The following is a 25,249-nucleotide window of genomic DNA, read 5'->3' on the forward strand; positions in this document are numbered from 1 at the left end:
TATAGTGGGTGCTCATCAGTGCATTGTGTGTGAGATCTCACTCCACAGAATGAAAACACAGAAGAAAATGAAGAACAGAGCAACAACAGCAAGACTCAATAGTGAAACCTGAACAGTGTGAACATCAACTAACTCAAAGAAACCAATACAGACTTTGTAAATTCAGCATGGATAGATTGCCTTCTTTTCTGTATTCCCTAGATGCATCCTCCCTGCCAACCACACGGACGGAGATCACTAGACTCATTCGTCAGGATCTTATACAGTTGGACACCAGGAGGACATGGGTAGAGCCAATGGAGGAGTTGGGCATGAAGATGGCTTTCTACAAAGAGCTCTTCTCCAACTTTCGGGAGATGGGTTTGTGATTCGTCCGAGCTACATGGACACTCATTTGTCTCATGGTCTGCGATGTGCTATTGGTCAGATTCGCACATCCTCACACCAGCTGGAGATTGAGACGGGTAGATTCAGAGGGATACCACCGGAGTCTAGGATATGCCAACTATGCGATAGAGAGCCAAAGACAGAGCTACACTACATATGCCACTGCACTGTGTATTATGAGATACGAGGGCGCTTCCATTGCTTATTCAGGGAGGGTTTTGGACCCCTAGATAGAATCATGAGGTATCAGGATCAGAGATGCCTCCGCTTATATCTACTTGAGCTACACCGACATAGAGATAGTCTGCTGAGGAGACATGAAGTACGACAGTCACAGAGACAGATCACAAACTTCTTTGGATCGAGGGAGCCAGGAGACCAACCACCAGCACAGGGTTGTACCACATTCATACCAGAGGCACCCTCATTGACAGGGCGACTGAGCTCGGGAGATCGAGACGACCACGACCGAGACACAGGAGCACACTCCATCGACGGAGACTCCAGTAGAGGATCAGAGGCATTCTAGTACGACACCCAGAGTGTCATTGAGGGCCTATTCTACATTTTCATATTTCACATTTCACACTTCATTTTCAGTTTTCATTTTTTACATTCAGTACTTCTTGTACTTGTACTTCAGACATTGTATTAGATTCACCACTTTGTATCTGATGGTCTCATAGGTCATTTTGGCCTTTTGAAGACGTTAATATATCATTTCATCTCTCTCTCTCTCTCTCTCTCTCTCCTTGGTCTCTACGCTTCCGCATTGTCGACTTTGACATGGTATCAGAGCGCTTGGTGCAGCTCCGTGCGTGAAGAGCCTTGGCATGGAGGAGCAGCCCGGAGAAGAGCAACCATGAGAAGTACTGTGGAGAGTGCTTATCCCTTGCCGGCGTTCTCTTCCTAAGCACCCTGTAGCATTTTGAAACGCTGGCTAACAAGGCCTGCTGCTGTTGTTGACCCCCCTTTGCACTGCAGCATTTCGAAACGGATCCAGCTCTTGCTAACCGGCGCCGCTGCTGTCCCAAGCGTTTCAAAACGCTACCCCGGCAATCCACAAAGCTCCCCCCTGCCCACCTGCATTCTGAAACGCTGCCCGGCAGCGTGGCTTGGCAGTCTTCCTAGCCGCGCTGAGCGATTTAAAACACAAATCCCCAGCAAATAGGCCTCGACAACTGTCCCCCCTTTCTTTGGCAATTGCAAGCGCCACAACCCAGTGTTTTAAAACGCTATGGGCCATCACTTGCGGGGCAGCAACTAAAGTGTTGCAATTTGAAGCCGGGCCCGTCATTGGAGATATTGGCTCTCTGTTTTGGTGACCCGGAGCCCAAGAGAGGGGCATCAGAAAAGACACTTGTGACACTGCCTCGATGGCCTGTGGAAGGCAGATTGAGGCGTAGCTTGGGAGACGAAGAGGCGGTTATTGGAGCGGCTTGGGAGTACCAGATACGAGTGGAATTGCTTGGGAGTTTTTGTGCGGCTTGGAGGAATTTTGCGGCCCTTGGAGTGCGAGAAGGAGTACAGTTTTCTAGATCTTGCAACTTCAAAACAGCCTCCCCTTGCTCGAGCACCCGTGACAATGAGTTTGTAAAGTCAAAAGCAAATGGAGTTCGGTATAGGACAGCGGCAAAGGTCAGTTGGACAAGGATGGCAGTACCAATACTCAGTTAGCTGCCTTGGTACCCACGAAATACGATCACAGATGTCATGAATGTGACTCAACGCTTTGTTTGGCTCGGGAGTTTGAAGCCAAAGGCAAAAGCAGAAACTCACATGTAGACAAGGATAAAGGCAAGCTGGACAGAGATTCAGGTTTTAAAGATTTGGCAGAGGAGATCGACATGGCACACGTGGTGGTGGCCACAGTGGCCTCAACGTCAAATTTCTAGTCAAATGACAAGTGTCACCACTAGCTTCAGCCAAAGAGAGGCTTGTGAGTGGCAGAGAGGGGTTGGAGTTCAAGTTATTAGTGTTTGGACCCGTAGATCAGAGTTTAATGAACATGCATCTAGTAGGGAACCAATCAGACGTCTAAAACACTATGGATGAGTGCACCAATCCTTTGTGTTGATCAGATTATGGACAGGATGTGTTTCAACAGTTCATTATCTTGGAGTTTTATATTTTGGACGTGATGTGTTCACAATTCACGAATGGGGATTATTGCACGTAGTATGGTCTACAGTTCAAAGTTTCTACAAAGGCAACCGATGCTTAAGATGGCATTACTTTCAGGCACAAAGTTGAGGAGAGCAACACCGAGGTGTATCCAGTTGGTGGCCACTACTGGGGTGTCCATGGTAGCTTCTTCATCGACTTGGTCTCACTATTGATGTCCACTATGAGCTGCAGAGAGGGTGTTAAAGTTTAGGCATCTCAAGTGAACTGCCCAATGTAATCCCATTATTTGGTTTGGCTTTTACGTATTTATTTTTTTACTTATTTGCCAAAGTCTTGGTGGGTAGGGCAATTTATTGGGATTGCTATATAAGCAACCCCTTGCCTCCATTGTATACACATTCAGTTATTCATTGCCAAGGTTGATTGGTTCAGGAGACTCTCTCTCTCTCTCTCTCTCTCTCTCTCTCTCTCTCTCTCTCTCTCTCTCTCTCTCCAAAGGTCGACAGTCTCTCGCCCTGCAAAGGTCAAGAGTCTCTCGCGCTGCAGTCCTGCAGGTGTCACACTTCGCGCAGGGGGTGCAGGGCTGCAAGGTGGTTAGCGCTGCAGCCTACAGGTGTCACTCTTCGCGCAGGGGGTGCAGGGCTGCAAGGTGGTTAGCGCTGCAGTCCTGAAATCTGTAGAGGGTGCAGATTCAAAGCAGCGCAGGCAGGGAAGATTCTGGAAAAGCGCACAGACTCTGTGCACAGCAAGTTTGGCCCCAGCAGTCCTACGCGTAGCAAGCCCCTTCATCTACGCGTAGGAAGTCAAAAGCTCAAGTTTAAAGAGATTTTTAAGCCTAAGGTAAATTTTTAAATTTTTAAGTTTGCCGTATAGTATCTCCTACGCGAGCTGGTCCTACACGAGCAGGTCCTCCTATGCGAGCTGGTCTCCTACGCGTCGCGCGAGGTCTGTTGCAGGCCGCAAGGTACCAAACTCTGCACGGGCAGCAAGTGAAGCATGTAAGGCAAGCAGCGTGAGCAGTGAGGCTCGTAGGGCTGGTGAGGCCCGGGCAGCATAGGCAACGCAGGGCAAAAGCCAAGGCACACAAGGCTAGGGCAGAACGCACGAGGCTAGGCAGGGAGCGTGAACCGCTCTGCAAGCTCTTCTACGCGTAGAAAGACTTTCTACACGTAGAAAGTCTTGTCCTACGCGCGCCCCAGATAAAGCCTTTTTAAGTTTAAGTTAAATTTTAAGTCTTGCCCTACTCTCAGTCCCCCATCCTAGTACCCTACCCCACATTTGTGGCCCGGGTTCGATGGATCCACCTACCGAAGGGGAAGGGCCGGGTGTAGATAGCTACACCACCCCAAAAAAAACAACGGCTACTTTCAAACGGAGAAACAAAGATACTGTACTATCACCAGGATCCTTACGAGTTGGGAAAACCTCCAGGATACATGATGAGCTAATGATGGAGAAGGTCCGGGTGATGCTCAAATCAGAGCTAAACTATATGAGGGATGACATCAGGAAGGAAATGCACGCGAACGCTGAGAGCTACAGGAACTCCATGTATGGAGACATGATGAGAGAACTAAGGAAAGAGATCTGGGGGATATAGAATGAGGAAATTCAGATCGCGAAAACGGAATTACGAAACCTAATCAAGGCCTAAGTAAATGTAACAGAATGCGTTATGCAAAAGAAACTCGATGAGGCAGTAACAAGTTTTGAAGCATGGAGAACAAATATGGAAAAGCACATGGGGGAAAAAGATGCAATAATCGAGGAGCTAAAAGGAGAACTTGCGGCTTGCAAATCTGCAACTAAGGAGAAGGGAGACGACCAACCTTCGGTGCTGAAGGAGCTCGAGGACATGAAGGATCAGATGAAAGCCCTACGGGAAGGAGATGAACAGAAATCAAAAACGGCATCTTCATGGGCGGAACGTCTTTGTAAGACACAAGAAAAGGTTGATAAAGCAGAGAAATGGATTGAGGATACGAAGAAAGGGAAGGCCCAAATGCCTGAGACCACACCTACCTCCACCATTATTAATATGACCATTGAGGAAGAGCAGAAAAGGAAGAATCAGGCTCTGCATGTGCGGGTCACAGGAGTCAAAGACAAAGAGAATGTAAATGAAGAAGTGAGGGAACTGCTACAACGCATGGGCATCACAGAGCCTACTCACACAATGCATGGAGAGTGGGCATGAAAGGAATCGATGAGAAGGGAAATGTAAAGGATAGGGCACTTATTCTCCGCTTTCCGAATATAGAAATAAGGAAAGAATTTCTAAAGAAGAGGCCAACTCTTAAGAAAACCGGTATTTTCCTGGGAGATGACCTTACATTGGCACAAGTGGCACACATGCAAGAGTTGATGCCAGAGATCAGGGCTGCAAGAGAAAAGGGGAAAATCGCCTTTTATAGAGGAGGGAAAGTAGTGGTTCTGGAAAAGCGCTCATCATGACGGCACAAGACCTATGGGGCGACGCTCCGGATAGCGGCGTGGAATTGTAATGGATCATATAGGCTAGATGTAGGTGCCTTTAAGGACAGCTTTAGGGATAGAGACATAGTTTTCTACTCAGAGACCCACCAGATACCGGGACAGCTTATGCCACATGTGAAGGGGTATTTATGGCAAACAGCTGGTCGACCAGACAAGAGATCTCTACGAGGTAGCCGGGGTTCAGGAGGAGTAGCAGTCTTATTTAAAGAGGAGCTGAAACCACTACTACAGATTATCAGGAAAGATGAACAAGCAAGGTATATGTGGGTGAGAATGTGTAGCAGGGCTACAGTGTCACTTCACACGGCAGACAGTTGGACAATTGGCTACACTGGGTCTGGTTCACACTGGACGGACCTCTGGTCTGGGGAGTGACACGTGGCAGGGTACCTACCGATGGTGGTCTAGTGGACCTCGTGGCCAGGTCACCACATGGTTGACATTTATGAGCCGTTGGTGGCTCTTTATGGTGATATATATGAGTAGTAGCGTTTGGTCATGATCTTGTACGTAGTCGTCTAGAGTGAGTCTATGCACAGAGCACTTCTTCACCATCCCTGCACATCTGAGCCTCGACACCATAGTAACAGGGAATGGCCATTTTTAGGTCTCCGTTCCCCGTTTCCATTCCAAGTTCCCGTTCCGAATCCCCGTTCCGTGTTTCAAACGTGAGTGCCCGTAACAGGGAATGGCATCTTGTTCCGCGTTCCCGTTCCGTGTTCCCGTTCTGTTTTCCCGTTTCTGGTAACTATGCTCGACACCCCCATTGTACCTGTGATTCCTGGGCTGGAGCTGAGTGTGCTTCCACGCCAGAGTCTGTATCAGTCTTTGAGATAAACGAGTCATATGTTCTGGTCTGCTGTTGTGTCTTTGTGAGCTCTGTTGATGTCTATTATTTCCTTTCTGTTCAGTCTGTTTGAGTGAGATTGTCACGCACATTGCACTGAGGACCACCCACTGTAGAGAGCACGACACATTATCCGCGCTACAGGTGCTCTCATTTTGGCGATCACGGTGGGACCTCAACTGAAATCTCACTCTGTGAGGTGCAAATCTTGAAGCTAGTTGGGTCTATCCAGCTTTGCCTACCTTGCCTAGCTTCGCCGACCTTGCCTTGCACTATTCTCCTCTCGCCTGGTCCAACTGGTCTAGTCCTCTCTCGCCCTAGTCATCTCTTGCCTTGGTCCAACCTGCCCTCGTCTCTGGTCTAGACCTCCTCGACCCTGGTCTAGTCCTCCTCGTCCCTGGTCCAGCCTGGTCTAGTCACTTGCCTAGTCTAGACCCCTCGTCCCTGGTCCAGCCTGGTCTAGTCACTTGCCTGGTCTAGACCCTGGTCTAGTCCTCCTCGTCCCTGGTCCAACCTGGTCTAGTCACTTGCCTGGTCTAGTAGAGTCTAGACCAGTCTTCAGCCAGTTCAAGGTTTTCTTGCCCAAAGCTTGGTTGGTTTGGTGGTCGCTGCATGACCCATACAAGGCGGTCAGTCGAGCATCAAAGCGCACTCTTGAGTCCTCTGAAGTACTACAACAGAAGACGACCCTTGGAACCTGTTAGAAGTCCATCAACCTCATCACCCATACCTCCACATACGGCATCACCCATTCCTCCCTCCAGTTCCACATCTTCCAGATCACCTTCTCCAGTGAAGCTCTCTCCTATTTTGCTACAGCAGGCTACTGAGCAACACGCTCAGCAAGGGGCCATGGAGCCATTGGCTAGCGTTTTGGCTAAGGTAAACATCAAGTTCCCTACATTCAAAGGTCTCTCTTCAGAAGATGCTGACGACCATGCAAGGAGGTTTGTATCTCTTTGTAGGGGTCGTGGTCTTAACAGGGAAGATGCTTATTTGGTACTCTTTCCATCCACCTTGGATGGCTTAGCAGACAAATGGTACAGCCAGTTTGCAGAGAACCATTTTGCAACTTGGGCAGCCTTAAGACAATAGTTCTGTGCAGCTTTCAGGCCAGGTGACTACCAGGAGAAGGTGTTGGATGAGTTGGCCAACATGGTGCTCCAGCCAGAGGAGACTTTTGCAGAACTTATGACGAAAACCAAGTCTTTGGTTGCCAAGCTTCCCCAGCAACCAGGTGAATTTATGGTTAAGAAGTGGGTAGAGAAGGCGCTTCCCAAAAGTTCTCAGCAAAAACTACGAGAGTCTCCGACCCGACGCCACTCTCAAAGAGTTCATCACAGTTGCTACGAGGATAGAGGGGGCTAGGAAGCTGTTCACCAACCCCCCTCACATAGAGACCCCTTCTGTGTTTTTGGAAAGTCCTTCTGATCCTTTAACTTCTTTACGCAAGGAACTGGAAGCCCTAAAGTTATAGCGAGCTCTTCAAGAGGAGAGGTCCTTCTCTCTTAGACAAGAGAAGCCCCCACATCACGAGGCATTGGAACAGATTAAGCGCGAGCTAGAAGAGCTCAAGTCTCAACAAGAGACTAAGGCTACGGTTTGGTGTAGCTCATGCCGCTCTCCAGGGCACCCTCCACAGGAAGGCCCCCTTCGGGTTTACTACCACTTCTGTGAAAAATCTGGACATGAGGATAAGGATTGTTACTACCTCAAGGGATTGCGACAAATACAGCAAAGTCTTGGTCCTTCTCTTCAGCAAGGGCCAGCACCGGCATCCAACATGGTTTCTACCTGTGGCCATCCACACCATATGCCACCTTTGCTGACAGCCCCTCCTATGCAAGGTATGCAGAGCACTTTTCCCTCTCATAGCTTTTATAATACCCATGCTCCCTCATCTCCTCAAAGCTTCTATGCCTCCACCTCCAACTCAATGCACAAGGAGCAAGGACCACCTCGCACTTCGACTCGCCCTTTGAATCGGCCCATTTTGTGCTACAGATGCGGGGAATATGGGCATTACCAAAGCAAATGCCCCCTGCCAGAAGGGTCCCCTCCCTGCCGTCATTGCCCCGAAACAAAGGATCACTACAGTAAGGATTGCCATAAAATTCGTGCATCCACGTCTTCAAACCCAAGTCAAAGCAAGAATGAGTTTGCCTTTCCCAAGCTCAATTTGATAGCAGTTAGCACTGTTTCTCAGCCGCCCCCTTCTACCCACGTGGTTACCCCTCAAAATAAGCCGCCGCAGTTGGCAGAGGAGCCATCGGGCGTCCTCACTCGGGCCCAGAGAGCCGCTCTCGGTCTTAGCATTCCATCAAGTTCAACTCCCCCACATTCTCACACCAGTGAATACCCTGCCTGCAGCTGTTAACAAGCAATCCCCCAGTGCCATGAAAGGATCCAAATCTTTGCTCTCCGATATTGATGAAGCTTTCTTGGAAGCAGTTACCGATCTGCAGAAGATCAAGATACCAAAGGAACAACAGGTAGAAAAAGAGAAGCTTACAGCAGAGACAGTCTTGAAGAACACTTTCCAACAAGTGTCCCTTTATGACATGTTGCGGCTAGATGCAAATTTTAGAAGTGACACCCTTGCTGTTATTCAGTCACTTTATCCCAGTGCGACCATCAGAGTCCTATATGATATCTAATCCCGCTGCTCCACTCACTGGTTATAGAAGCCCTCGCCTGACAGTGTCCGTTTTAGGTCGGAAATTCTCAGGAGTGATAGTGGATGGTGGATCTGGCATCAACCTGATGCCCGAGTTCACTATGTTAGCTCTAGGTCTACAGCCTACTCGCCCTGCTCCCTTCACAGTTACATTGGCCGATCAACGAACAGTATACCCAGTGGGCATCGTGGACAATGTGCTTCTGCAGGTACAAAACTTTACTTTTTACTTGGATTTTGTGGTGGTTCGTCTTCCCAAGGTTGAGGGCAGATTTCCCTTGCTTATTGGAAGACCATGGTTGCGACACACTAAAGCACTCCACGATTGGGGAAACGATGCAATGTGGATACATACTTCTGGCTCCCCAATGCAACCGATTCTCTTAGAAGGAGGTATGGATCCAGTGGTGCAGCAAGTTTCTTTGTCAATGGAAACCAACCCTGAACATGAACAACCTACTCCACCTGACGGGTCGGATGAGGATCTATTGGAATGGTTGGATGCTACCAAGTCTATGCCTTGTTATGGAGTCTCTATTCACTGTTTGCCTGAAGGTACACCCTTTTCAAATGTTTCCATAGTTACGAAACTTAATGAGCCACCTGAGCCTTTGAAGAAGCAGAGAAGCAGGAAGAAATCTCCTCTACAGGAGTTCAGTCCCCCTCAAACATCAACCCCTTTGGTGTCTCTTTCTTCTTCGACCAGAAGAAAGCTCTCCTCTGTTTCTAGCAAACTCCTTTCTCAGAGCCCATCCTGCAAGATGAATTCCAAGATCTTGATAGCTGTCTTGCTCATGATAGCGGTCTGCTCCTTACTTGTACCTATCTACCCTTACCCCCTCGACCTTACCCACACTCAGAATGCCCACATCCTTCGGGTTCACAGTTGTGGCAAAGAGATCATCAAGAGCGCCGAACATTGTTGTTCCCATCATCTACATGAGAGTCACCAAAACAATAGAGAGCAGGCACTAATGTTCTCCCTTGCTACTGTAGGCTCCTGGCGGCAGGCCCTCCATTGGTGCTGGCTCCTACAGAATCCTCCCTTGGTGCAGATTCTCCCTTGGCCCTCCACCTCTCCCCTCGCCCTCGCCCTACCCTCTCTCAACCTCGCCCCTACCCACCCCCTCACCCCTCGCCTGTGCCCACCCCAACCCCTCTCGCCCCACCCTCCCCTTCCCCCTCGTCCCTACCCTACCCTCTCACAACCTCGCCCCTACCCACCCCCTCACCCCTCGCCCCTACCCACCCCCCTCCCCACCGTCTCGCCCCTACCCTCCCCCTCACACTTCCTCGCCCCTACCCACCCCCTCACTCCCTCTCGCCCCTACCCACCCCTCCCTACCCTCGCCCCTACCCAGCCCCCCCTCGCCCCTACCCACCCCCTCCCCCACCCCCTCGCCCCTATATAGCTTTTCTGTAAAGAAGTTACACCCTACCTCGGCCATGGCTCTTTGCTACAGCCCCCTTATCGATTTTCTCGTGCGAATTTTGAGCCAAGAAGTTCTCTTCTCCTCACAAAATCTGCAGCCTCTGGCGATGGCGCCACAGATCCGTCTAGCTCTCTCAATACAGTTCATGCAGGGAATGAGACACAAAATACACTGTTTCTAGGCTGCATGTTTGGGCTGTGCATTATTTTGGGGAGAGTATCCCAGTCTACTGGGTGTGGCATCTCTGTGACCGATTGTTGGGGGAGTGGCACTGGCATCTCTACCTGAAGCATCTTTCAACTGGACTAGTTTTCTCAGTGCCATGGCTTCCAATGTGACATTTCAGTCGAGGAACGTGCTTAGTAAGAAGCTGATGATGAAAAAAGAGAACTCAATGGATAACATCAACCTCTTCTGTATCATTACCATCAGGTCTTTTCTTTTACGGGCTCAGGTCACCCTCTTCCTCGAAGGAGTGAAATTCACACCTACATATCTTCAGTCAGCGGGACTCGATGTGAAAGTTTTGGCAGTTCATGCTCTACTTGCTGCCATCTGTTTTCATGCATATCAGCAGGTCTCATACATGATTTTGCAAAGGGTTTCACCTAAAACTCAATCAGTAGGCAATTGCGTGAAGCGACTGGTGGTTATTGTTACCTCTTTTCTCTTTTTCAGGACCCCTGTTTCCCCCATCAATGGCATTGGCAATGGTATTGCTTTGGCTGGAGTCTTTGCGTACTCACGCATGAAGCAGCAACAGAAGAAGCCTGAAAAGTCTGAGTTGTCAAACAAAACTTGAAGTTGACTTAGGACAATGCTTAAGGCACACTTCATCTGTCAGAGCTAAACATTTGATATCGATTGGTTGCAATTGGTCGTAGAGCTACCGGTCACTTACTTCCTGCTGTGGAGATTTATTATGGTTTGCCAATTGGGATTCTTGGATTATGAAATCATTTTTCGTCCCGCTTCTCCAAAGGATTAAAAATTTGCAAGCAGTGCAGTGTGTTTAAACTCCACTTTTGGGCCTAGAACCTGCTTCAAGAAGGATGTACATATGCAGTACCTAATGGTTTTCTTTCATAGTTTTTTCAGTATTTCCTCTCACCGAGACGGTGAGCGGTCTTGTGGCGGGCAACCTGTAGCAGGGCTACAGTGTCACTTCACATGGCAGACAGTTGGACAGTTGGCTACACTGGGTCTGGTTCACACTGGACGGACCCTCTAGACGGACCTCTGGTCTGGGGAGTGACACGTGGCAAGGTACCTACCGACAGTGGTCTAGTGGACCTCGTGGCCAGGTCACCACATGGCTGACATTTATGAGCCGTTGGTGGCTCTTTATGGTGATATATATAAGTAGTAGCGTTTGGTCATGATCTTGTACGTAGTCGTCTAGAGTGAGTCTATGCACAGAGCACTTCTTCACCATCCCTGCACATCTGAGCCTCGACACCCCCATCGTACCTGTGAGTCATGGGCTGGAGCTGAGTGTGCTGCCACGCCAGAGTCTGTATCAGTCTTTGAGATAGTCGAGTCATATGTTCTGGTCTGCTGTTGTGTCTTTGTGAGCTCTGTTGATGTCTATTATTTCCTTTCTGTTCAGTCTGTTTGAGTGAGATTGTCACGCACATTGCACTGAGGACCACCCACTGTAGAGAGCACGACACATTATCCGCGCTACAGAATGAGAGCCGAGACAGGTACATTTCTATATATCGCTATATGCTTCTTCCCTCCAAGTACATCAGTCTACTCCTCACCTAAAGGACAATCCCCTTTCTCCATATTGAATAATGACATATGGGAGTTCTCTAGAGATGGAGACATCATTCTCTTAGGCGACTTTAATGCCAGAACGGCCAACTCTCAAGCAGTATTCTATGATACTTCTGAGGAAATGCTCAAAGAAGTGGATTTATCACAGGAGGGGCTTACTAGAAACTCACAGGATAAAGAACACACTGAATATGGGAGACATCTCATGGAGATGGCAACTACACATGGTTTGGCCATACTTAATGGTCTAGAATATTTCCCTTTATCTGGGGGATTCACATGCTTCCCGCACAGGCATGGGGCCAATACAGTGGATTATGTCATGACTTCACCAAGCTTTATTTCTAGTATCGAGGACTTTAAGGTGGGACCCAAACCGGTTGGGATTGTAGTGGATCATGCTCTCTTGACCTTATCAATCTCCTTCCAATACAATGCCTCTCAAGTACAAAGGAAGAAGACACACACAAGATATACTTTCACGCCAGAGACTGATTCAGTCTATGTGGAAAATATCTATAATAGGATGTGGGCAGCCGAGCCAGTATATACTGTAGAGGAAATTACTTCTCAGCTAACAGAGATACTACATGGAGCAGCACAAGAGGCATACCCACATACTCAGCCTGATCAGAAGAGAGGATCTGGGAACATGCCTCAAAACAGTTGGTACGACGAGGAATGCAAAGAGACGAGAACCCAGGTCCAGAAAGAGCTTACACTTGGGATCATCACATATAAGCAGTCTCGGATTGCTCTTCGGCGTATAGTACGTCGCAAGAAAAGGGCATTTTTAGCCAAACTGGAGAAGGATTTATATCAGCTCTTCTTGAGTCAGGACTCACATGAGGCCTGGCATTTATTTCAGGAGTACTCATCGCCTTCGACAATTACTTCTCCTGAGATTTGGGGTCAATATGTAACCTCATTATATATGGTATCTGGACAGCCTCCATTACCAGATCCGCTAGAGCCATGCCCTGCTACTAGTACTTTCTTTACTACGGAAATGGTGAAAAAAGCCATTGACAAGATGAAGACAAGAAGAGCATATGATCATGAGGGGTTAGTAGCAGAACATCTGATCCATGCAAGGGATCTACTTTCAGAAGTCCTTGCTCGTCTGTTTAATCGGGTCATGTGTGAAGGATTACTTGAATCTTGGAAATTATCTACTATCGTACCTATTTTCAAGTCAAGGGATCCTATGATACCCGGGAACTACCGTACCATTATGGTGGGTCACACACTGACCCGACTGTACGCATCCATTCTGGAACAAAAATTGAGTAGATGGGCAGAGAATGAGGGCATAAGGGCAATAGGACAAGCTGGATTCAGGAGGGGTTATTCCACTTTAGATCATATTCTTACACTCAGAGCCATTATTGAGGAAGGAAGAGCAAGCGGGAAAAGGATGTATTGTTGTTTTGTGGATTTTCAGAAAGCTTTTGATACAGTACCAAGGGCCAGATTGATGCGGAGAATGCAAGAGTTAGGGGTCCCCAAAGAGATTATCTGGGGGATCATGGCCTTATACGGGTCAGTAACTAGTTATGTACGTACTTCAGAAGGGGATTCCGACATTGTTCATTCCACCGTTGGAGTAAAGCAGGGATGCCCAGTGTCCCCTACTTTATTTGGTATGTATATAGATGAGGTATCAAATTACATTGATAGAGAGGGTGACAGAGGTGCTCAACTTGCAGGGTCATGGATCCCTTTGTTGTTGTATGCAGATGATATTGTATTGATAGCAGAATCACCAGCTGGAATGCAGAGGCAGTTAGATGCATTACATAAATTCGTGGAGGACAGCGGACTGTCGGTAAATTTGGGTAAAACCAAAGTTATGGTGTTTAACACCACACCACAGTGGGTTAGGAGATCGGCACCTACATTTGCATATGGCCAGGATACAGTAGAGTACATAGATGCATACACATACCTTGGTGTGGTATTTACAGGACCGAAGTTTACTCTTAAGAAAGCAGTGGATGCTAGATTGTCCAGAGCCTCTGCGGCCTTGGGAGGGTTGGAGAGGATGTGTTCACAAGTGCAGTTTCAGGAACCACGAACAAAACTTTGGCTCTTTGATACTGTGGTGGCTTCGGCTATGCTTTATGGGTTCCAGATTTGGGGACCATTTGTGGATCGGGATAATTGGAAGTCAATGGAGAGACCTTTGGTATCTATGATTTCCCGAATGATTAGAGCCAAGGCCTCCGTACCACACGCGATTACCCGAGCGGAACTAGCTGCCCCTCCGATAGAAATTGAAGCTCTTACTAGATCAATGTCCTTTATACATGGTTTGTGGGATACAAATAATTGCCGATATACTAGATTGGCCCTCGAATCCTCTTGACAGTTAGCAATGAAAGGAGATACATCATGCTGGTATGCGCAACTGACCTCGTGGTTTCAAAGACACGGGTTCAGTATGGAAAGATTACCCCCCTTCCAATAATCACTTGAGGCTCCATCACTGGCAATCACACGAACGGAGATTAATAAAATCATCCGCCAGGATCTTATACAGTTGGACACTAAGAGGACATGGGTAGACCCTACACAAGAATTGGGCACGAAGATGGCCGACTACAAAGAAAACTTCCTACAACTATCTGAAGATGGTTTTGTGACTCTCCCGAGCTACATGGATACCCACCTGTCTCATGGTTTGAGATGTGCTATTGGTTAGATTCGTACATCCTCACACCGGCTGGAAATTGAATTTGGCAGATTTAGGGGAATCCCACCTGAGAGCAGAATTTGAAAGTTATGCGGAATGGAGCCGGAGACAGAATTACACTACATATGCCATTGCACCGTATACTATGAGATACGTGGGCGTTTCCATTGTCTATTTAAAGAAGGCTTTGGACCTCTAGATAGTCATGCAATACCAGGATAAAAGATGCTTAGGCCTGTACCTACTGGAACTACATCGGCACAGGGATAATCTAATGAGAAGACAAAGAGCACTACAGCCTCAAAGGCAGATCACAGATTTCTTCTGATCGAGAGAAGCAGGAATGGAAGGAGAAGCAAGAGGCCAGCAGCGAGCACAAAGGAGTACCCACATTCATACCAAAGGCACCCTCATTGACAGGGCGATTGAGCCTAGGAAATCGAGACGACCACGACCGAGATGCAGAAGCACACTTCACCGGAGGAGACTACAACACAGGATTAGAAGCATTCTAGCCAGACAACCAGAATGCTCCTAAGAAGTTTATCTAATACTTTGTATTTAGTTTTTCGCATTTATTTTCACACTTTCACACTTTTCACACTTAGTACTTTAGTACTAAGGTACCCAGACATTGTAACAGATTCACCACTTTTGTATCAGTTTGGTCTTATAGGTCACTCTGGCCTTTTGAAGACGTTAATATAACATTTCATTTCATTTCTCTCTCTCTCTGGAGCAGCAGGCTTCACATGCTTTCCACACAGACATGGGGCCAGTACAGTGGACTATGTTATGACACAGCCGAGCTTTATTCCTTGTATTCAGGATTTCACAGTGGGAGCCAGACCAATGGGCGTAGCAGTGGATCATGCTCTCTTGACACTGTCCGTATCTTTTCAGTTTAGTACAGCCCAGAAATCAGGAGGCAGGTCACACACCCGTTATACATTTACACCAAAGACTGACTTGGTTTATACAAAGGCGATCTGGGATCGTCTATGCACAGTTGCTCCAGGCCTCTCAGTAGAGGAGTGCACTACTTTACTGACTGAGACACTACATGATGCAGCATCAGAGGCATACCCACACACTCAACCGGATCGGAGGCGACATTCTGGGAGCATGCCCCAGAATAGTTGGTATGATGAGGAGTGCAGAGAGATGAGAGCCCAGCTTCAGAGGGATCTTCATTTAGGAGTCATCACCTACAGACAGTCGCGGATTGCTTTCCGGCGCCTTGTGCGAAAGAAGAAACGAGCTTACCTGGCCCAGATGGAGCGAGACTTGTATCAGTTGTTCTTGAGTAGAGACTCAGGCGAGGCATGGCGACTCTTCCATGAGCACTCCCCTCCCCCAGTGATTACTTCTCCTGATGTGTGGGGCCAGTATGCGACATCGTTATATACGGTTCCTGGGCAGGATCCCCTTCCAGATCCTACAGAGCCATGTCCACCTACGAGCACCTTCTTTACCACTGAGATGGTAAAGAGAGCCATTGACAGGATGAGGACCAGGAGGGCTTACGATCATGACGGTCTAGTAGCGGAGCACTTTATACATGCTAGGGATATGCTGATGGAGGTTCTTGCAGTGTTGTTCAATCGTGCCATGTGTGAGGGATTACCTGAGACTTGGAGGTTGTCTACTATTGTGCCTATATTCAAGGCAGGTGATCCTACAGAGCCTGGAAATTACCACACTATTATGGTTGGACACACACTGGCACGATTGTATGCATCCATTATTGAGCAGAAGTTGAGTAACTGGGCAGAGGGTGAGGGTGTACGGGCAAAGGGACAGGCAGGTTTCAGGAGGGGTTTCTCCACTCTTCACCATATTCTGACACTCAGAGCTATCATTGAGGAGGGCAGGTCACATGGGAGACGGATTTATTGTAGCTTTGTGGATTTCCGCAAAGCATTTGACATGGTACCGAGAGCTCGACTGATGCGCAGACTGCAGGAGATGGGGGTGCCCACAGTGTTGATTTGGGGGATTATGGCTTTATACCGATCAGTGATGGGACATGTACGCACCCCAGAGGGGATATCTGACTTAGTTCACTCCACTATCGGGGTGAAACAGGGTGCCCATTGTCTCCTACTCTATTTGGTATGTATGTTGATGAGGTGTCTGATTACATTGACAGAGAGGGTGATAGAGGTGCCCAGCTGGTAGGGACGTGGATCCCATTGTTGTTATATGCTGATGATATTGTCTTGATCTCTGACTCACTAGAGGGTATGCAGCGACAGTTGGATGCATTACACAGTTTTGCAGAGGATAGTGGATTGTCTGTAAACCTTGGTAAAACCAAGGTCATGGTGTTTAACACCACACCGCAGTGGATCAGGAGATCGGCACCGACCTTCACGTATGGTCAAGAGATTGTGGAGTATACAGATGCATACACTTACCTTGGGATAGTCTTCACTGGGCCGAGGTTTTCTTTGGGGAGAGCAGCAAAGACTAGACTGACCAGAGCTTATGCGGCCTTGGGAGGCTTGGAGAGGATGTGTTCGCAGGTTCAGTTCTAGGAACCTCGGACAAAGTTATGGCTCTTTGATACTTTAGTAGCCTCAGCTATGATGTATGGGGTACAGGTTTGGGGACCTTCTGTAGGCCAGGATGGTTGGAGACGTATGGAGAGGCCCTTGGTATCTATGATCTCCCGATTGATTAGAGCCAAGGCCTCCGTACCTCACGCGATCATTCGAGCAGAGCTAGCTGCCCCCCCCATGGAGATTGAGGCGCTTACCAGATCAGTGTCCTTTGTGCACAGCCTATGGGATACTACTAGAGACAGATATGCTAGACTGGCCCTTGAGTCTTCCAGACAGTTAGCTCTACAGGGGGACACTTCATGCTGGTATGCACAGATGACTTCATGGTTTCAGACGCATGGCTTCACCATGGACAGGTTGCCCCCTTTCCAGTATTCTCTTCAGGCACCCTCGCTGTCTCTTACATGGGTGGAGATCACTAGACTCATTCGTCAAGACCTGATCCAGCTCGACACCAGGAGGACATGGATAGAGCCGCCTCAGGAGTTGAGCACGAAGATGGCTTTCTATAGAGAGCATCTTCTCCACCTCACAGGAGATGGGTTTGTGATTCGACCCAGCTACATGGACACACATATGTCTCATGGTTTGCGTTGTGCCATTGGTCAGATACGCACATCCTCACATCAGCTCGAGATTGAGACTGGTAGATTCAGAGGGATACCAGCAGACAGCAGGATATGCCGATTATGCCAGAGAGAGCCAGAGACAGAGTTGCACTACATATGTCATTGCACAGTGTTCTATGAGATACGGGGGCGTTTCCACTGCTTATTCAGAGAGGGTTTTGGTCCTCTATCTAGGGTCATGAGTTATGAGGATCAGAGATGTCTTGGACTATATCTACTTGAGTTACACAGGTATAGAGACACTTTACTGGGGAGAGCTAGAGAGAGGCAGTCCCAGAGACACATTACAGATTTCTTTTCACTAGATATGGGACAGCCAGAGGAGCAGCCACCACTGCAGAGCTCGTCCCACACTCATTCGACCACTACTGGCACTCTCATCGACCGAGCATTGGAGCTACAGAGATACAAACGACCGCGACTGAGGAGAGGAGCTACACAGCATCGACGGAGACTACAACAGAAGATTCGAGCCATACTCTCTCGACATCCAAAGTGCAGATGAGGATGGATCCTCACCATTTCTTCCATCTTTGTTTCACACACTGTTACATCCAGTTTACCGGGTACCTCTTGTATCAGCTGCTACACCCACGTAGTTTTAGATTGTAGTAGTAGTAGTAGTATTTTGTTCCACTTCTAGTTCTTTTCTAGTTCTTTTGTACCCAGACATGGTATTAGATTCACTATTTTGTAACTGATTGGTCTCATAGGTCATTTTGGCCTTTTGAAGACGTTAATATAACATTTCATTTCATTTCTCTCTCTCTCTCTCTCTCTCTCTCTCTCTCTCTCTCTCTCTCTCTCTCTCTCTCTCTCTCTCTCTGAGTTAGGGAGATCGAGACGACCGCAACTGAGGAGGGGATCCACGCAGCACCGGCGGAGATTGCGGCAAAGGATACACAGGATTCTAGCACGACACCCAGAGTGTCGATCAGGATAGACTTCATGCTACTGCTATATTGTATCATGGTGACACTTATCCCCACTTTATACCCTTATGGCATGATACCATTGCTCAGCCTACCAGCCACCCATAGGAGTCGGTAGCACTCCTATCAGTTCTTTGTTTGTAGTTTTCTTTGTTTGTACCCAGACTTGGTACTAGACTCATCATTGTAATCAGTTGGTCTCATAGGTCATTTTGGCCTTTTGTAGACGTTAATATATCATTTCATTTCTCTCTCTCTCTCTCTCTCTCTCTCTCTCTCTCTCTCTCTCTCTCTCTCTCTCTCTCTCTCTCAGCAGAGGATTCGAGCCATACTCTCTCGACGTCCAGAGTGCAGCTGAGGATGGATCTCCACCATATCTTCCCCCCTTCTTTCATTGTACACACATTGTATTTTGTTTCAGTTCTTTTTGATTCCGGACATGGTATCCGATTCACTATGTTGTAACGGCTTGGTCTCATAGGTCATTTTGGCTTTTTGAAGACGTTAATATATCATTTTATTTCATTTATTTTCTTTGAGGAGAGCAGCAGAGATCAGACTGACAAGAGCACATACAGCTTTGGGGAGATTAGAGAGGATGTGTTCACAAACCCAATTTCAAGAACCTCGTACAAAGCTTTGGCTCTTCGATACCTTAGTGACCTCAGCCATGCTTCTGTGGCTCATAGCAGTCGCCCTAGTAGTATTGATGGTTGGAGATGCATGGAGAGACCTCTGGTTTCCATGATTTCGTGGATGATTAGAGCCAAAGCCTCAGTACCACATGAGATTATCCGCGCAGAGCTGGCTGCCCCCCCGCTGGTGGTAGAGGCACTCACTAGATCAGTCTCCTTTTTACATAGCATCTGGGAGCTCCCCAGAGACAGGTATGCACGTTTAGCACTGGAGTCTTCTCGGCAGCTGGCTTCACAGGGAGATACAACATGTTGGTATGCACAGATGACCTCTTGGTTCCAGATTTATGGTTTTAGCATAGACAAGCTACCACCCTTCTAGTATTCGCTGGATGCACCCTCTTTGTCCCTTACTCGGACAGAGGTTAGCAGACTCATCAGACAGGATGTGACTCAGCTGGATACCAGGAGGACTTGGATAGAGCCGACCCATGAGCTAGGCACGAAGATGTCTTTCTACAGGGAGCATCTTCTCCAGCTCACAGAGGACGGTTTTGTGACTAGACCTAGCTACATGGACACACACCTGTCATATGGTTTACGATGTGCCATTGGTCAGATACGCACATCTTCTCATCAGCTGGAGATTGAGGTGGGTAGGTTTAGCAGAGTACCAGCAGAGGCCAGGATATGTCAGTTATGCCATTTGGAGCCAGAGACAGAGTTGCACTATATATGCCATTGCCCAGTTTACTATGAGATATGAGGTCGTTTTCATTGCCTCTTTAGGGATGGTTTTGGGCCACTATCTCGAGTTATGAGGTACCAGGATCAGAGATGCCTTGGGCTATTTTTGCTAAAGCTGCGCAGACACAGAGAGAGCCTCTTGAGGAGATCAGATAGGGGGAGACAGTCCCAGAGGGAGATCACTGATTTCTTTCGTGTGGAGACGCGCCAGTCAGAGGAGCAGGATCCAGAGCAGCCTCCAGGACCTACCTGCACTAGAGGTATACTGATTGACAGGGCCATGGAGCTTGGGAGATATAGACGCCCGTGATTGCGAGGATCATCACTGCATCGACGAAGGATTCATCAGAGGATCAGGATCATTCTAGCACGATATGGGAGACGCCCAGCCAGAGTGCTTACTATGGAGGACATTGATGAGATTCGCCAGCGGCCGATGCTGGACATCTTGGGACCCTGATGTGCAGATGCTCCCTCACCCTCAGTTTCTTCATGTGCATGAGTTTTGTATCATTGGATTGTTGTACTGGCTAGAGAGTCTCTAGTCAATGCCCCCCCCCTAGCTTGTCACTACAACTTTCAGTCTAGTTTTTCTTTCATAGTTTTTTCATCTTTTCAGTTCTACACACACTGTATCAGATACATCATTTTGTAATCGTGATGATCTCATAGGTCACTTTGGCCTTTTGTAGACGTAAATATATCAGTTCATTTCATTTTCATTTCTCTCTCTCTCTCTCTCTCTCTCTCTCTCTCTCTCTCTCTCTCTCTTTTTGGAAAAAGTCAGGGCTGTATATTACTGAGTACAATATAATCCCCAGCGGATGCCAAAATAGCCTATCACGTGGGGTATACAAGCTGAATGTAAGGAGGAGAGCCACTATAGTGACAACTCGACTAGAACAATCTCATGGTGGTCGGTGTGATGTCTGAGGAGAAACCACAGAGGAGGTGCATAATGCCACGTAATCTGGCCACCTGTCAGTGTGAAGAAGAGTGGGGATCGGCCCAACGCCGAAGGAAGGCAAATCGGCGAGCCTCGGCTGCTCGAGATGTACCTAAGGAAGAATCCCACTGCCAAATCAGGGTGTGAATTATGTCCAGCCAAATGGCAGTGAGGATATCCTGAAGGAGCTGTGGAGCCGCACTTAGAATGTGAAGACAACGAGCTATCCAAACATTCCATAGTGTAATACTAGTGATGACTGAAAAAACTTCATCACGTGTCTGAGAATCCCCCTGCCAAGCAATCTGGCTTAGCATAGCCAAAGTCCCTCGCCGATAACCAGTCGAGGTAAGCATAAAGGCTGAATCTGTGTCTGAGCCCTCGTAGAAAAGATGCGGGCCGGGCATCGGCATCAACCATGAGACAGATCCCCAAGTGAGAAATCCATGCTGAGAACCTCCTCTGCTAAGTAGAAAGCAAACTGCAAGCCACACTACATGGAAAGCTGAGCATGACCAAAGACAGTGTGCAGGTGACTCAAGTAGTCGCAAAGGACAGCGAGTACATAATGGATCATGACCCATAGTAGCTAGCCAAGTCCCAACTGGAAGTCCCGCATGTGCAATCATCCACATGAAAAAGGAAATACGACGGGCCGCATGTAAATCCCAGATGGCAGACCAAAACTGTTGCAGATAGGCATGGGAGAGGCCTGAATGTAACCAGAAACGCATACGAGTGGGCTCCTCTGGTTGTTGTCTCATCAATGCTAACCTTCCAATCCTAATAGTGTACTCAAAGAATGATACAGGTGCACCGGTGGGGTCAGAGTGAGGCCAATGCCACTCTCCTTGGTCCCAATAAAGCTGAGATAGGGCACGACCCTCCCACACCCAAAGCCTCCAAAGTGCAGCATCAGCGGAAGCGAAATGGGGGTCAACACAACGACGCTTCCCGCGGGAGCCAACTACTCGTATGGCCTCCCATCGAGCGCCGGGGGAGACAAGGTGCGGAGAGGTGGCATCATATGTCAATCTAGCATGAATCCCCTGAGAGTAGTCAGTATCCACTGTGAACAGCATGGTGTCTAAACGAACTAATAAGAGAGTGCTCTGAGCAAAGAGGCCTTCCCAGCCACAATGGGGAGGCATTTGAACCGTGCCTCGCATGACTGCATCCCAGTGTGAAGGAACGGTGGAATCAATCTCACCCTAGGCTTTATACTGGTATCAGAGCCACTCTTTTTTGGGACACACAGGCGCGGAGAGTTGCACCCTTTTTTGCATGTCATGCAAGGCAAGGGAAGCCGAACAACGGGCATGGCCGCTTAGCAGGGGGTGTCGAGGACTCTGGCCATCATGGGATCCGACCCTATCAAGGGGAGTGAGCAAAGGCGAGGAAGGCCAAATGGTGCGCTCTCGAGCTCAACAAGTGTGCATGGACGAGCTGGGCTGAACTCGTCACAGGGGCCGACATAGTTGGGCACCATAGCGCTCGACCTCTCTCTCTCCCTCTTGCTTGCCATCGGCGTCTCTGCTGCCATAGCCAGTCCTTGGTTTTATTTTCGGCCTTCCCAGATTGGGCCGCCCAAAGCCTTAGGGTTAGTGCCCACGGGAGTTAGGACAGTGGCAGCCGGGTCAGACATGCAGATATCTGGGCTTTCAGGTTGGATTTTATGTTTCCTCACAACAGCAGTTTGCACCCGTACTACAGTCTATTCGTAGGAAGCTATGCCATTGGTCTTCACGTCATCTGTCGTTGGTTGGCCGTGCATTGGTCGCCAACCAGGTCATTCTGGCTACAGTATGGTATACGGCCTCTTGTTAGATGTTACATTCTGGTGTGATAGCTAAGCTCCGCCGACTAGTGCGGAACTTTTTATGGAGTGGCACAGATGGGACTACTGATACTCGTGCTCGAGTTCGCTGGTCCACGATTATTCGTCCTAGGTCAGAGGGAGGCCTTGGCATTATTGATCCAGAGTTACAGAGCCACGCCCTTCTTACCAAGCTTATTGTTCGGGGTCTTTTTCCCGGCCAAGAACCTTGGAAGAGTCTTCTTCAGGCCACTCTTTGCACAGTGACTCCACGACTCGGCACTAGAGATGGTCATACTTGGCATACAGGGTATCGTTTTCTCTTTACGGATGCCCCATGTCCACCACCACCCTCTCACCCTTCATCCGATCACTCCTTCAGATTTGGGTTTCCATGCGACGGGCTATCATACGCTCACCTCCCTCATGTCGTGGGAGATTGAGCGCCAGCCTCTCATTTGGAATGCTGCAGTTCTTGATTCTTCGGTTAATCCACCCCGTCAGCTTGGAGAGAGGACTCACATTGATTAGGCTGCTTGGGACACTGGCCCTGCTGCCTCTATGCGGTTGTTTCATGAGACACGTATGCTGGATGCAGATTTTGTGGCAGAACATTATGACATTGGTCGCGGGGTGACAGACAGACTGTTTTACCACCCAAGTAGGTATGTCATCACTGCCAACCAGTAACCCATAGGATTTATGCCAGTTAATACGTGCACCACTGGCAATGCAAAAAACCTCTAGGGCCTCCCGCATGGCGTCAAGAGCAGCTAGCAAATAGCGCAACATTAGCATAGTGTCATCAGCAAACTCCTGATCGATAAGGTCTGGAGTTGTAGGTATTGGCATGGTCAAGCCACGAAATGCATGACTCTGAGCACGAAGAAAGTTGGACATAGTCTCTCCTACAAACAGATACAGATATGCTGCTAAAGGACATCCCTGACGGACAGATCGAGAAAGCTCAAAACTGCGACTGACACGGCCATCAATAGTAATAGCACTGCTGGCAGTCCTGAAGAGAGCGGAAATGCCTGAGATCCATCTTGAAGGGAAACTCATCCTGGCTAAAAATCCTTCGAGAAAGTCCCACTCAACACGATCGTATGCTTTCTCGAAGTCAAGGATGAAAAAAGCGAGAGGTTCAGAAGATGATCTGGCCCACTCTACTGCCTCATAAAAAGTGAAGATATTATCCATGATGCATCGATCCATGACAAAGCCTGTCTGAGAAGTATGAATAATATCTAGTAAGAATGGACGCAAGCGATGGCTGCTCAGTAACGCTAATATCTTATAGACCGAAGGGAGTAGGGTAATAGGTCTCCACTGTCGGAGTTGAGTGGTGTCACCCCCCTTCGGAATAAGAGATATGAGACCTGAACAAAGATCCGGATGCATATATCCTGATGCAAAGATGTCCTGACAACCGCGAAGCAGTGGTATATGCAATACATCCCAATATGTCAAAAAGAAAGCTCTAGTGAGGCCATCCTCTCCTGGACAGGAGGATGGATCAAGAGTCTCTATAGCAGCATGGAGCTCTGCAAGTGTGAAGGGTGCCAACAAGATCTCTCTCTCTCTCTCTCTCTCTCTCTCTCTCTCTCTCTCTCTCTCTCTCTCTCTCTCTCTCTCTCTCTCTCTCGCGCGCGCGCGCGCGTGCTCACTCCCCTTGGTCTCACTTGTGTATACAAATCAGGTGCTTCTGTAGGTTTTGGCTCCAAGTGCCTATAAATTTGAGGCTGGGCGACGAGTTGTTCCTCTGATCATTGTGAGTGGGCTCAACGATTGGTTGCAATCGTGACCATTCATTGATATCCGCAAGGGGCACTTATTGAGGGGACAATATCTCTGAGAGAGGAACTCGGCCCCTTTGTGTGTCTTGACTAAAGTGTGATTTCAAGTTCGTTTAGTTTGCTCTTTTTAGCTCGATTGTTGTAGCAAGGCTACGATGTCACTTGCACAGGACAGGCAATTAGTTACAATTGGTCTAGGGATCTGGGGTTCACACTCGACTAACTCTCGCTTGGGCAGTGAAACATGCACAGATACGGATGGTGTTCTAGTGGACACCGTGGGCAGACCACTACCACCACAGTTTGGATATAGACTTAGCTAGACTGGATATTTTGCTATCTGTTGGTGGCTCTTTATCATGGTATATATGTGTAGTTGGTTCTGGTCGTCGTATGCTTTATCTACTTTCCATGGTCTAGCATCTTGAATCTCATGTCTTGGGTCTAGCACCACAGATCTACTCTCCCCCTGCACATTGGAGCTTCGAATCCCCCATTGTACCTATGAGTCCTAGGCTTGGAGCTGCGTGTGCTGCCAACCATAGTGTGTACTGGTTCTATGAGCTAGTCGAGTTCCCCAGTGTATTGAGTCTATTTTTGTGTCTTGAGTTTCTTGTCCATTGTTGTGTTGTGTTTTCTTTTTGTTGGAGTCGGGTTTCACGCTTATTGCATTGAGGATCACCCATTGTAGAGAGCACGAGACACTTTTCCTGCTACATGTGCTCTCAGTTTTG

At 48.3% G+C, this 25,249-nt stretch overlaps 1 protein-coding gene and 1 pseudogene across 8 annotated transcripts in view; one reads left to right on the forward strand and one right to left on the reverse strand.

Annotated features, from left to right (window-relative positions):
• The window catches only part of LOC147420875 (uncharacterized), a 213,973-nt gene that overhangs the window by 167,098 nt on the left and 21,626 nt on the right, over positions 1-25,249 (reverse strand). The gene's annotated exons all lie outside the window — the stretch shown is intronic.
• Positions 9,981-10,769, forward strand: LOC147420876 (phosphoenolpyruvate/phosphate translocator 1, chloroplastic pseudogene; annotated as a pseudogene).

This window comes from Adiantum capillus-veneris, chromosome 28 (assembly GCF_014529385.1).
Source record: "Adiantum capillus-veneris isolate H3 chromosome 28, ASM1452938v2, whole genome shotgun sequence".
NCBI classification, from domain to species: domain Eukaryota; kingdom Viridiplantae; phylum Streptophyta; class Polypodiopsida; order Polypodiales; family Pteridaceae; genus Adiantum; species Adiantum capillus-veneris.